This window comes from Hermetia illucens, chromosome 3 (genome assembly GCF_905115235.1).
Source record: "Hermetia illucens chromosome 3, iHerIll2.2.curated.20191125, whole genome shotgun sequence".
NCBI lineage: Eukaryota > Metazoa > Arthropoda > Insecta > Diptera > Stratiomyidae > Hermetia > Hermetia illucens.
The window spans coordinates 77,599,111-77,611,852 of record NC_051851.1 but is presented as its reverse complement, the minus strand read 5'-3'; the positions used below and the strand labels follow the sequence as shown (position 1 = coordinate 77,611,852).

Sequence of the window (12,742 nt, the reverse complement as noted above, 5' to 3'; positions counted from 1 at the left end):
ACCGCGGTAATTAATAGATAATTAGGTTAATAATTTAATGTTTTTTTTTTTTGGTGGCCCAAAACATCATTGGCCCATACCAAATAGGCTTTACTCCAGCCAAATCAGCAATAGATCAGATTTTCTCTTTGCGGCAAGCGATGGAAAAACTGTTGGAATATGGACAACAGTTGCACCATCTATTCATCGAATTTAAACGCCTATGATAGCACAGCCAGGGTAAAACTGTAAACGGCCATGAGATAATTCGGTATCCCGACGAAACTAATAAGACTGACTGGGCTGACCCTGACCAATGTGCGCACCCAAATAAAAGCAGGAGGATCACTCTCAAGACCATTCTACGACAAGGGGATGCGCTATCATGCGTCCTCTTTAACCTGGCCCTCGAGTAAGTGACCCGTGATGCTGATGTAAATGCAAGAGGTACGATCCTCTTTAAGTCCACCCAACTACTGGCTTATGCTGATGATATCGAGATCATGGGAAGAACCCCCCGAGACTGTACGTCAACTGCCTTCATCTAGATCGAGCAGGCGGCAATCGGCGCGAGATCTTGGGCTGCACATCAATGAAGGCAAGACAAAATATATGGTGGCAACGTTATTTATTTTTTATAAGCTTCTCTTTTCATAGGCAAAAAGGGAAAAGGGTTTACAAATCTCGGAAAGAAAATGAAAAATGTAAAGAAAGTAAAAAAGGTCAAACGCGTTATGGGTAGTATGTGACAGTTACTATCGTGGCCTATGCGAAACTACATTCACAATCTTTATTAACCCGTGGCAGTTCAAATATGCGACAGTTATTGTTACACCAATCTTAGAGTCAAAAAATCAGTCGCTTTTCAGCCAACCTTTGTTTTTTCCGACAAAAATAAGACACGTGTACCATGACCCATAGTAACTGATTCCAGTTGAGTAGGCAATAACTTCCAGCTGGGGAGTACATAATCACACAATTAAGAGTCGGATGACAAAACTCCTCAGGATAATGAGCGTAATATGATCTGATACCCGCCTTAAAACACTTCAATGAACATTACTTTCTTGCTTTCATCATATTATGGTCTTGGTCCGAAAACGAAATCTAAGGGCTCTGGTAGATCAACAGTTCAACTATCTAAAATAGCAGAGAATACTTCTAAGGAGGACCCTCATCGAACATCGTAAAGTTACGAAAACCATGTCTATAAACCAATGGTACCTTAACTTATAAGTGCTGGAACAAAATCTCATCAATAATGAACTTTAAGCAATAAATAAAGCAGGGAGTGAACCGGCGCTACTTTATATCCAGATATATTACCTTCAACTCTTGCTGTCATCATTTTCACATAAGTTACACATGAATAACTTGGGAATTCATAATTCACTTCCTCTCTGAAAGCAAAAACCTTCCGGATTATTCCGAAAATTCCTGAAATTATGGATACATGCGAGTGTATTCAGTTTGGAAAGCCTCCATTCTGAGCCATTTCATGAATATTTACGCAACTGGAATCTTTTTTTTCATGAAATGTAAATTCGCATAATTCGATTACGATAGCACTTACAACTGCAAAAAGTTTATCTATAGATCCGTTGTTTTGACGAAATTCAATTTAAATTCCATAAGCTAACAACCTCCACGGCTTAGCAGGAAGCATCCTTAAGTAAATGTTGAATACAAAAAAACACGTGTCCTCTGTATTACTTCCAAGCAACCTATGTTTTCCGCCGAATACAAATCCTCTTCCGCTTGCGTATTCAATTACTTAAACATGTGAAATTTATTTCTCACTTTCTGTCGGTTTTATTGTCTTTGCTTATTCTTTATTCTTATGTGTATCGGGGACGCCCTGTGATCATAAAACCGATTTGGATGACAAAGTTTTCATTCAGGTCTTTCAGGATATTTTAAGTGGGAATACACGAGAGGAATTTTAATGGCAAAACATAAAACGATCCTTGCTACAAGTTTCCTGAATAGATTAGGAACGTATTGATTTTCGGGATTGCGAATGAGAATCCCATGATTCTCCTCGTCTCTACAAATATCGAGTCGGAGTACAAACTACAAGAGGAATGAAGCGGAAACCACGTCATTCATTGTTCTCCTCTGCAAAGTCTCTCATCCAAAGAAGAATTATTTTTTTGGGGTTGTTGAATAGCTGAAGGCCATTTCATGGTATTTACAGCTTTGCATTGTGAAAGGGAGAGATTTTTTGGTCTTTGGGAGGGAAATGATAATTTATGGAGAAAAAAATCCTTTTTCAAAGTTAAAGACTGTAAGGAAAGCTTTTCTTATGCAAGTAATTGAAATTTTTGAACAAAAGTGTATATTGGTATATCCAGGGCCTTCAGTAAGTATCATATCAAGTTTTCGGGAGGAGAGTTGACCAATAGTTTTCTTGCCCTTTAACACCAATACGAATCTTGAAGTTGACTAAAAACATAGTATAGGATCGGCTCGGCATGCGAACACACCTCGACTTGTTTCTGCCTTGGTTTACGGCAGACTTTTACATCATATTTTCAATTTTCGAGGCGATATGAAAAGGTTTGCCTTTGCGTAAATACATGTGTCCATATATTCTCATGAACACGTTCCTTGGAAGCAATGGTATCTGACTACTTTCGATTACAAATCTCGTTCGTTTGTGCCTTATCTCATTTTCAACGTTTATTTTCATCACATTTAATGGTAGGCAAGTGATAAACGTAAGAAACCAGGACAGGCACGGAGAATAAGACAGCTGGGTTTGAACCCTGGATGTACCGGGGCACATTTATGGTCTGCCCCTCTTAGGGAAACCCAAGAGCAGCATCATTCTCAAGCCCAATTTAAAATATATGTGTCTTTCAGATTTCCTAACTCGAGATCTCGTTACTGTTAAAGTTCCACCGAAAGTTGGTGAAAGAATTCGAGAGGCAACAAGGATACCATTTCACCTCGACTGTGATGCTTTCGTCCTTAATGAGATTTTCAAAAGCAACGATACCAATCGAAGAAGGTGTCTACCTTCTCGAATTTATCCTTAGCAAGAGGCTAGAAACAAATAATATAAGGAACACGCCAACACTGATGATCGGTGCCACGCAAGAGATATCAAACGTAAACCTAGGGCATAAAGACAAATTTAAAACAGAAAGAATAGTAAGGAATTCAAGGAGAACTACTGTTAAGTACCAATTCTATTGTCATGAACACATCAAACCGCTCCTAAGAGAAGCAACAAACACTGGAATAGAGGTCCATGATTACACTGACGATACCACATCTATTTGTAAGTCGTACCTGATGCATTAGAGCGTTCATGGTATAAACATTAAACAGGAAACAGGATTTCCGTTAGTGGATGTGAAGCTACCCGCTGCAGTTACAGCACACCAGCACCAAAAATCTAATGTCTGATGTGCCCACAGAGAGGGCACTCACATAGAAAATGTTCCGTGGACTCCTCTTCCTCATTAAAGGATGAACACGTATCATCTTGGAGAATTCCTATTCTGACCATTCTCAGCTAGTGAATTATGGTTTGTCAGAATGCTCACAATACTTCTACAAGTCTTCCTGCTTTTCGATAGGATAAACAATGCAGTATGTTTGTTTAGTTCTGACAGGAAAAATTTGGTGTGTTTAGCAGCATTAAGGCTCAGCCTGTCATTAATGGAAAGCTTCTTCCCAGTTTTTGATAGCAGCATTGGCCAATTGTACTGACACCCCAATTGCTGGTTCTGGTCCGGGTACCAGGGAAATTAAACTCTCTTTTGTTAAAGCATTCGAGATTTCATTTCTCCCTACACTACAATGACCGTGTGTCCAGAGTAATTTCACTATATTGAATCTAGAAACAGAGTTCAATCGATTTCTACATTCCTAAACAATTTTTAAAGTGATCAGAAGACTGTTCAACGCCATCAAAGTAGCTTGACCATCGCTACAGACTGCGATATGCCTGCCCTTTAACCACTTGTCAATCATGCAGATTGCCGCCATTAAGGTCGCATCAACTTCAGCCTGAAAGACCATTGTATATTGTCCCAAGGGAAAAACCCGCCTCTCACTTTTATTCGAGAGGTATATTCCTGCTCTAAAACTCTGCTCTGTTTTTGGGCCATCCGTGTTGAAGATGTCAATATATCCCGACACGCATTCTTCTGGTTCGTCCCAGTTTTCTCTTCAATTCAAGATGACTTCATATCTTCTACCAAACAGATATATGGGGAACCAAGAATCAGAAGGCATTGAGAAAACAGGATTCAATTCCCCCAATAATTCTTCCAATGATCTGTGCCCCCATGTCCATTGTTTGTCCATGGGTCTAACCAAATTAGTCTACGAACTGCTCTCATTGCAGTGCTCTGAATAAATAAATCCAACGGGCTACAAAATGTTTAATACATTCAGAGTTGCGCCGGATGTCGTGCTAGTGGCACCGGTACCCAAGTCCACAGTTCTTTAGAGTGTGGCTAGTTTACAGCGAAAACACTTTTGTTTCACCTTAACCGAGCACACTACGGATACATAAACGAACGTTGGCCTAGTAATAGCAACATATATTCACATTACTACTTGAAGTCTAAGTCCCCATATCGAGGCAAAGGTCCGTCTACACAGCCTATAAGCTGTGAGAACTCGTTTCATCTTTATCTCTACATGTTTGTTCCAAAGAAGCCTCTTGTCTAGAATAATTCCCAGATATTTCACTTCTTCGGAGAGTTGAAGGGTTGCACCCCTCATATCTCGAAGGTAAAAACTATTCAGTTTTCACATTTTGTAAATAATACCATTGTGATTTTATTTGGATTTACTGAAACTCCATGCCTGAGGTACCAACTGCCAATTAAATCAACGGCATGTTGTATATTTCTACACACTGTTCCGAGATCTCGATCAACAACCAGCACAACCACATCATCCGCACAAGCTTGAGCATGTATTGGCAGATTTTGCAAGTCGCATAGTATTGACTCGATCAACATACTCCACAGAGGTGGCGGTAGCACACCCCCTTGAAGGCAGGTTTTCATCGCTTCCGTTATTAGGTAGCGATCGGCACCCACTTCAGCACACAGCAATCTCTCAAAGTTTCGTCAACACCATGCTCTCTGGCGACATCACAGAGCTTTTAGAAGGGCACATAGCCAAACGCCCTTTCAGTGTCAACGAACACCCCATCGCTTACTCGTCTTTCAGAGCTGCATCCTCTATCTTCGAAACCAAAGAGTGAAGAATAGACTCACAGGACTTTCCACGGTGGTAAGCGTGTTGGTTTCCATTTGCGAGCTTAGGACGAATGTGACGCCCAACTAATCTCTCCAGACATTTCAGCAAAAATGATTAAGCTGATTTACCTGAAGTTCTTTGGATTGGAATAGTCATCTTTTCCAGGCTTAAGTATGCCAAGAGAAAGGCACGTAGTCCAGAGCAAGATATCCACGAAAAATATTTCTTAGAAGTCACTCTAAGTGCTCTATACCCTCCATTAGCATCGCTGGGTAGATGCCATCGACGCCAGGTGCTTTGAAGTGTTCAAATAATAACATAGCAGCTCTCGCCTTTTCATTGGTAACAAACGCTCGCGCAGTATCCCAATTCCCCTTGCAACACCATCGTATTGAAGGGTTTGCAGAAACCGCAAATTCTCTTTCTCTCGTTTCAGAGACCTGTTCACCCGGGTGGCGTACTTCCAAGAGACTCTGTATAGATTCAACTCTGGAGTTCGTGAAAGTAACACCCGGTTTTCGCAGAAGACACGCGGTCATCAGACCAGTAGAAGTAATAAAATCAAACAGTTTCTCTCCTCTACGATTGCATTTACTACTGCCCCAAGAAATATGCTGAGCGTTTGCATCACAACCTATTAAGAGTTAAAAGCTACTTAATTCTGCATACGCTATCTCAGTTTTTCCACCGAAAGTTCCGCTTTCTTGCGTCCAACTTCTCTGGACATCGTTACACTTGGTGGTGTAGCAACGCCAATGTTCTCATTTCTCTTGCAGTGCCTTCCGGTGTCGTCGGCTGGGAGCCCTCCCAGGTTCATGGTGCCTGGGCTGCATGAATCTGTTTCCATACACCGGAATTTCACAAGTTGCATCCACATCATCAGCTTGCCTCTCTTGCGCTTTTCTTGGTAGAGGCAGAGGTGAAGGTTTTGACGGGCAAATCTGTATTCCCTTCTGCTTCGTGGCTGAAGTTTCCTTCTGCCGAGCCTTCCTCCCACTTTTTTTGAAGAGTTAGACCACAGTGTCACCGGCATGCCGGCCGCAGACAGGTTTCCAGTTGCTCCCATTAAGAGAGTAGCTGTACTATCCTTTCTGACTGACCGTGCTAAATACACCGGGTGTAGGTTTTCCACTGAAGCGGAAAGCCTGTCTTCCATAAATTTCCGTGTGGGGGAACATGAATCAGGTGAGGCTTCCAAAATCGGTATCACGGCCACGATCTGATTTCTCAAAGTCACAGATGGATTCAAAATGTATGACTTCTTACCGCTTGGAGAGTTACAATCCTTTGTTTCCATCTTCATGTGTTTTTGGACCCCCCTAGTATAGCAGTAAACTACCACAGGCTCCCCCACCACGTCAAGGTGGTATACAAGGGCGAGCTTTAAAAACTGACTGAGTTTTATATTCTTTTTCCAGGCAATATCCCGAGTTGCTGATGACAGGAGATAACATACCTTAAATCAGCAACTTATTACCCAGTATACTGGCAGGATACAATAGAGGAGACGAGATTATTGGTCTAAGAAAAAAACACTCCACCCAATAGCTAAGCATACCAGTACATATCATGCGAAAATACACGCTATATGTGAGTGTCCCCAGTTTAACCTTCAAAGGAACTATAGGGGGCAGAATATTGCGATTGTGACCGAACCAGGCCGATTTTAAGGCACTTAGGTCTAACGAGGTAAACTCTAAATTCTGGATACTTTGGGTTCCCAGCTAATATTGGGTTAAAACGCAATAAGGCAGCGGATGAGCTGAAAGTAGCAACAACTCTTTTCTAGAATCATGAAAGAGTTCATAGAGCTGACACTAAGGAATGAAGAGGAAGGGAAGAGAAAGGGAAGGGAAATGGCCACCGGGGGAAGCTAAGGATATCTACGGACACTGTTTGCAGATTATGCGAGGAAAAAAATAACATCTCTTTGCCAAGGAAGCCTTCAAGGTGATAAGGACTACCGAAAATTGCGCAGCAATCTCCCCAGACTGGAAATTTGTCTACTCATCCGGGAAAGACTCTTAACCGCACTGAATTTGAGACAAAAGCAATAATCAAGACGCAAAAGAGAGCTGAACCGGATATGTCCATTATAACAAAAGCCTACAAGCTTAGGTACTCGGAGATCTTGCAGGCAACAGTTTTAAAAGGGGAGATTTTTTCACCAAATGTTGAGATGTTAAGTGTCCACATTTCCACTAGTTTTTTCCCAAGCCGGTTCTAGAATTATTTTTAAAGGGAGGGAGCGCGGGGACTACAATGCGCATTATGGCAGCTTTGTAGAGCAGGCGTTTACACTCCAGTCCCAACTTAGAGTTTTTATTTAGAAGCCATTACATATTTTTTGTTCTAAGCTGGATTTGCATTTTCTTCGTCTAAATATGCTGTCTCCACGTTAATCGTCTATCCAGGTGCATATCGCAGTACTTTACAACATTCTGCCGAGAAATCATTCCAGACCTTAGCGCAGTTTTTTTCTTTCAGAAGAAAGTCACGTAACACTTGATTTCGCTCAGGCGAATTTTCCACCTTATATGTTAGACCACTTTTCAATTTGCTTTAGGTGGATTGGTACATTTTTGATGGAATCTGAGGATCCGTGGATACTTCAAATGACAGTATCATCTGCAAACGTTGAAGTAATCAGTTCAGGATCAGTTGGTAGGTCCGAGATATTGATGAGATACAGTGCCGATCCAACATCACTACCTTGGGGGCTATCTTTGAGTCCACCTGTTCCTTAAAGGCTCAAGCAGCTTGACCATATCTGCTGTAACTAGGGGAGGCATAACTTTCCTAGGTATTTTATAAGTACTGCCATTCGCCATCACTTCTTGCCCAACTGCTGTTCCCCTTGAGAACTTCATGGAGCAACTGACTGACTGCGATTAATTGTTTTGTATAATACTTGGGCCAGCTGTAGTATGCAATGCGATGTACTATTTTTTGAAAGATTGGCAATACATGGTCACAAGGTAGAAGGCTGTGCAGCCATCGCCAATATTTTTTTTTTTTTTTTGATTTTCAATAGAGATTTATTTACTCTACCTTTGGTTTTCAACGGAGTGTTGCTGGCAGGCTTATATACTCACGGAAAGTCGACTAGTTGTATCGCTTGCATTACGGACGAGTAGTCTGAAAATAGCTTTTTCGTGCATTCGTTAGTCAATAAGTGTAATCAGTCTGGATCCCCAATATGTATGCTTAGCTTTAAACTCCCCAGCGATAGCCAGTAAAGTATCTCCGAGTTCAGGTCTTTGTAAAAATCTTCTAGAAGATAAAGCCTAACGTACGATCTAATGAATATTTCGGTACCGCCATGGGCTTTCCTTTCCGAATGCTTAGTATCGTAGAAGCAATACCCATCAATTTGACAATTGCTTCTGTGAGTAAGATGCGTTTCGGATATGAACATTATTTCGATTTATTTTTCAAACAGAAAGTGTCGTATTTCCAGTTTAGGCTAGCTGGCCCCGTTTGCATTCCCATAGCTGTTTAATTTGTTTCTGAGAAGGACCTTTTAGATCTGGGTCTGATTACGCATGATTTCTTGCATCGACACCATACACTGATTCATCGAATAGGTCAGTGGGATGGGGCGCTTGTATTTGCTGGGGTTTAAGATGCAGATTTCAACACGCTAACACAGCTCAAGCCTTGACGAACAATATCTTCAGAGCCTTCAATCGCAGATGTACAAATGGGAGTGGTGTTTACCTCGACGCGTTGAATTCGTTGCTTCGGTTGCGATTTTTGCTTAATTTCAACATAGACTAGCAAACTATGTAGTTAGCTATGTGGGCCAGCACGATTGCGGCATCCTCCGTATTGCATTTAGTTGTTGCGTGCAGATCTTCACAAACACTGTGTAGATTGCAGCATGGTTTTATGCGACTAAATTCTTTACAATTCAAGTACTGCACCGGGATAGTTCTTTTAGGAGGCTTTCCTACGATGATTCGTAGGTTAATATTGGACGCATTTCGCTCTTCTTAAATGTTGGGTTCAGGTTCCATTCGATATACTGGGAGGATCGAGTAAAAACGCTTATTTTCTATACTTTCCTTCTGAGGTATGCCTCAACATATATGAAACTGTCGGTACTTTGAGGATCACATCTCCCTTGTATGCAGGTACCTCGGACAGGTTTCTTTCAAAGAGAAATCTGTATACTTCCTTCCTTTGATAGACGTTTTCTGATTAACAAAAGTTTGTAAACGATGCCAGCACGACCGTGTGAATAGAGAAGTAAGCTGACATTTGTAGAGAACGGACGTGTCCACAAATTAATATTATTATTAAAAATAATTTAAAATTTAAATTAAAATAAATTTTATCAATAATATAAAAAGATATCTACACAAATATATATAAATATAATTTAAAACTTAATTTAAACCAGCTTACTTTTAATTTGTTATCTAAGTTACTTTTCCCCGAAAAATTTTGAGAAAAACGTTTTTTTGGCTTGTGTGTTGTTGACGGGAAAGAGCGGCGAGCCACCGACGAATGGCGGACTAGACCGGCCACCTAACAATAGGACCTAGGAGAACTCGGATCGGTCGTGGAGTCCGTAACGAGGAGGATCCAGACCTCAAAAGAGCCAAAGAAGGGATAGGCAACCTTGAAAGAAAAAATGGCGAGCTGGCGAAGACATCCGAAGATCTTAAAAATCAAATGTCATTATTAATCAAGAAAAATGGAAAGCTTACGGAGCAGCTAATAGCTGGGGAGGCAGGCCCGCCGTCTCCAAAGGTAGCCAGGAAAAAAGTGAAGCTTTCTTCAAATACTTCTGCAGCCATGGAGGAGTTATTGAAGTTCTGTTTGATAGACGAAGAGTTCGGCTTCTGCGGCTGGACAGTGGCGTCCACAGGCTGAACTTTAAACAAACAGATTGGAAGAAATTCCGAGAGAAGTTTATTTAGGGATATCGAGAGGAATGCCCACCTCTTGATGGGGAAAACAATAGTACAGTTGCGCCAGGTGACAGGAACTTGAGCAATGAGGAAATACTTCAGTACCTTCTCAAGCTGGAGAACTTGACGCTGGATACAATTGAACAAGTCGTCCCTAAGATTAAACCTCGCACCAATATGGAAGGATATGAAACTGCAGCCAGAAAACGGCTCAAAAAAGTGAAAAGCCTTCTGCTCACTCGCGTCAACAAAATCTATCGGAGATATGGGGACTATCATCATCCCATATTGGTTGAGTTCAAATCACTTCTTAAGATCGCGCAGGATCTTATCCGTCAATATTACGTAAATGAAGTGACCTCCCAATGGCGGGAGAAGTTAAAGGGTATTTCACCAAGCGATTCAGATGTTTACAAAGGTAAATATGTTATTCCGGAAGAAGTCACGTGTAACTGTGCGGAGAATTAAAGTTGGTGGTAGCGAGATACAACACCTTATTGACTCAGGTATAGACAAGAATAATATAACTGCTGATGCGCAAGGCAATTACATCGTGATGGATGATGCTTTCAAACTCGAACTTATGGGGAGCACTTTGAATCGGTGCATCGGCCCAGAACGGACTTAGAGCCTACGCCACTTTCGGAAATTGTAGAACGAGATGTCCACAATTTCAAATATAGCCTGAACGGCACCACAGTTCTCCAGTTTAGCTCTGCGTTGCAAGCTGATCTCATACCGAATGATAATCTGCTTGGTTACTTTGTCTCATGTCTAACTTCCATATTTAGAAGGGTAAACAATAAGAGATCATCCAGTATGAATGGCATTCCCAACGTGGTCCTCAGGCATTTACCAGACATTGCCATTCGTGATTATTGCATTTTGTTCAATAATTTATTGAACAATTCTTTCTATCTAGGGCAATGGAAGAAAGCTAACATCAGCAAGGTGTTTGAGGTTTTGGTATTGAAAGCCTTGAACGGGCATATCAAGAGGAACGAATTATTGTCGAATGCGCAATTCAGATTTCGATCTGGACATTCGACAATACATGCAATAACGAAGGTAACGCCTGATATTTGCTGGCGGATTAACAATGATGAGTGCGTAGGCGCTTGCCTTATAGACATGGAGAAGGCCTTTGATACCGTCTGGTTGGATGGACTGATTTTCAGGTTCCTGAAGAACGAGTTTCCCAGCCACCTCGTAGCGACGATGTGTAGTATGCTTTATGGCAAGTGCTTTGTCATTACAGACGGACATCTTACTATTAGCAAAGAATTTCATGTTCTGAATAGATTACAGCAAGGGCAGTGACTGTGCCTACCCTTTTCGCAGTATTTGCCGTCGAGTTACTCAGGTCTTTCGAGTTTAATAAATCTCCTAAAAGGTCGTTGGTTGCCTTTGCTGACAATCTGATAGCCTACACGGCACACAAGAAGGTAATTGAGGTGCAAGTTGAACTTCAGAAGATGTTAATGTTAGTGTTAATGTAGCGATATTAAGTTCTTTACGAACGGTTGGCGGATGAAAATCAATCAAGTGTGAATTCTGTTTCGAAATTCCTTGGGGTACGCCAGTAGGAACTTGAAAAGGAATTGTAGAGATTTCCACATTGTCGGGAGCGAGGATAGTTCTGAGAGCATTCCTCATAAGAAGTGCGTCAGATACCTGGGTGTGCGTCTTGACGAGCGTCTACAATTTAACGAACACGTTAAAGTCGCACTAGAAAGCGCTCGCAAAGCATTCATGTCTCTTCGAAAACTCTTTTATGCTCCACATCTTTGCCGGAAGGTTAAGATTATCTGTTATCTTACTTTGGTTAGACCGGTGCTCACCTACGGGTATCCTATCTGGTTTAATTTGAGTGCTAGCCAATTGAGAAAATAAGGATCTTTAAAAGGAAATGTCTGCGTGCTTACACGGGGGTTAATAGGACTTCGCCAAACTATGAGCATTATGTAACTAATGAGGTGATGTATGCAGAGAATCGACACAGTTATCATCAGATTTATTCGGAATCATATAGTGCGATCTGTTTCGCATGGCGAGAACCCTTGGGTTTCGCAGCCGTTCTGCCCAAATGATGGATATTTCGAGAAAACTCTCACGGTAGGCTCCATTCCTATCGAAGCGTTCGTGTATCTTGACATGAATGGTCTAATTCTTGATTCTGCCGGTGATCCGGTTATGTATCATATACATAGGCGGGCTACGGACGAAAGGATAGAATACCGCCCGAACTTGACTGTGGGGGCTCCGGGATTCGACTGGAGATCGAGAGCAATTGATATTAAGCGGAATGAAAAAGAGAAATAATGGTACTGGTGGCTGCGGGATGCCGGTTAGCGGCGGCCGTGCTCAGTTCTGCCATTTGTTTCTGGGTGGGACTATGTAAATAATATAAATATTACACGGGTGTTACTTTCATCTCCGGTCGTTATGAATTATATATTTTATTATATTGTATTGTGTTCATTTCGTTCATCAAAAAAGAAAAAAAAATTGTCAAATATAAGAATATGTTTAAATATATATGTCATTCATTTTATTAGCTTTAAGATAAATAGATTGTATATATTTTTGTACTAGCCTTAAGAATAAATTTTAAT

The 12,742-nt window shown here is 41.2% G+C and overlaps 2 protein-coding genes across 19 annotated transcripts in view; one reads left to right on the top strand and one right to left on the bottom strand.

Annotated features, from left to right (window-relative positions):
- The window catches only part of LOC119651124, a 413,254-nt gene that overhangs the window by 356,327 nt on the left and 44,185 nt on the right, over positions 1–12,742 (bottom strand). The gene's annotated exons all lie outside the window — the stretch shown is intronic.
- Positions 1–12,742, top strand: part of LOC119651126 — a 43,977-nt gene that overhangs the window by 30,307 nt on the left and 928 nt on the right. The window lies entirely within an intron of this gene.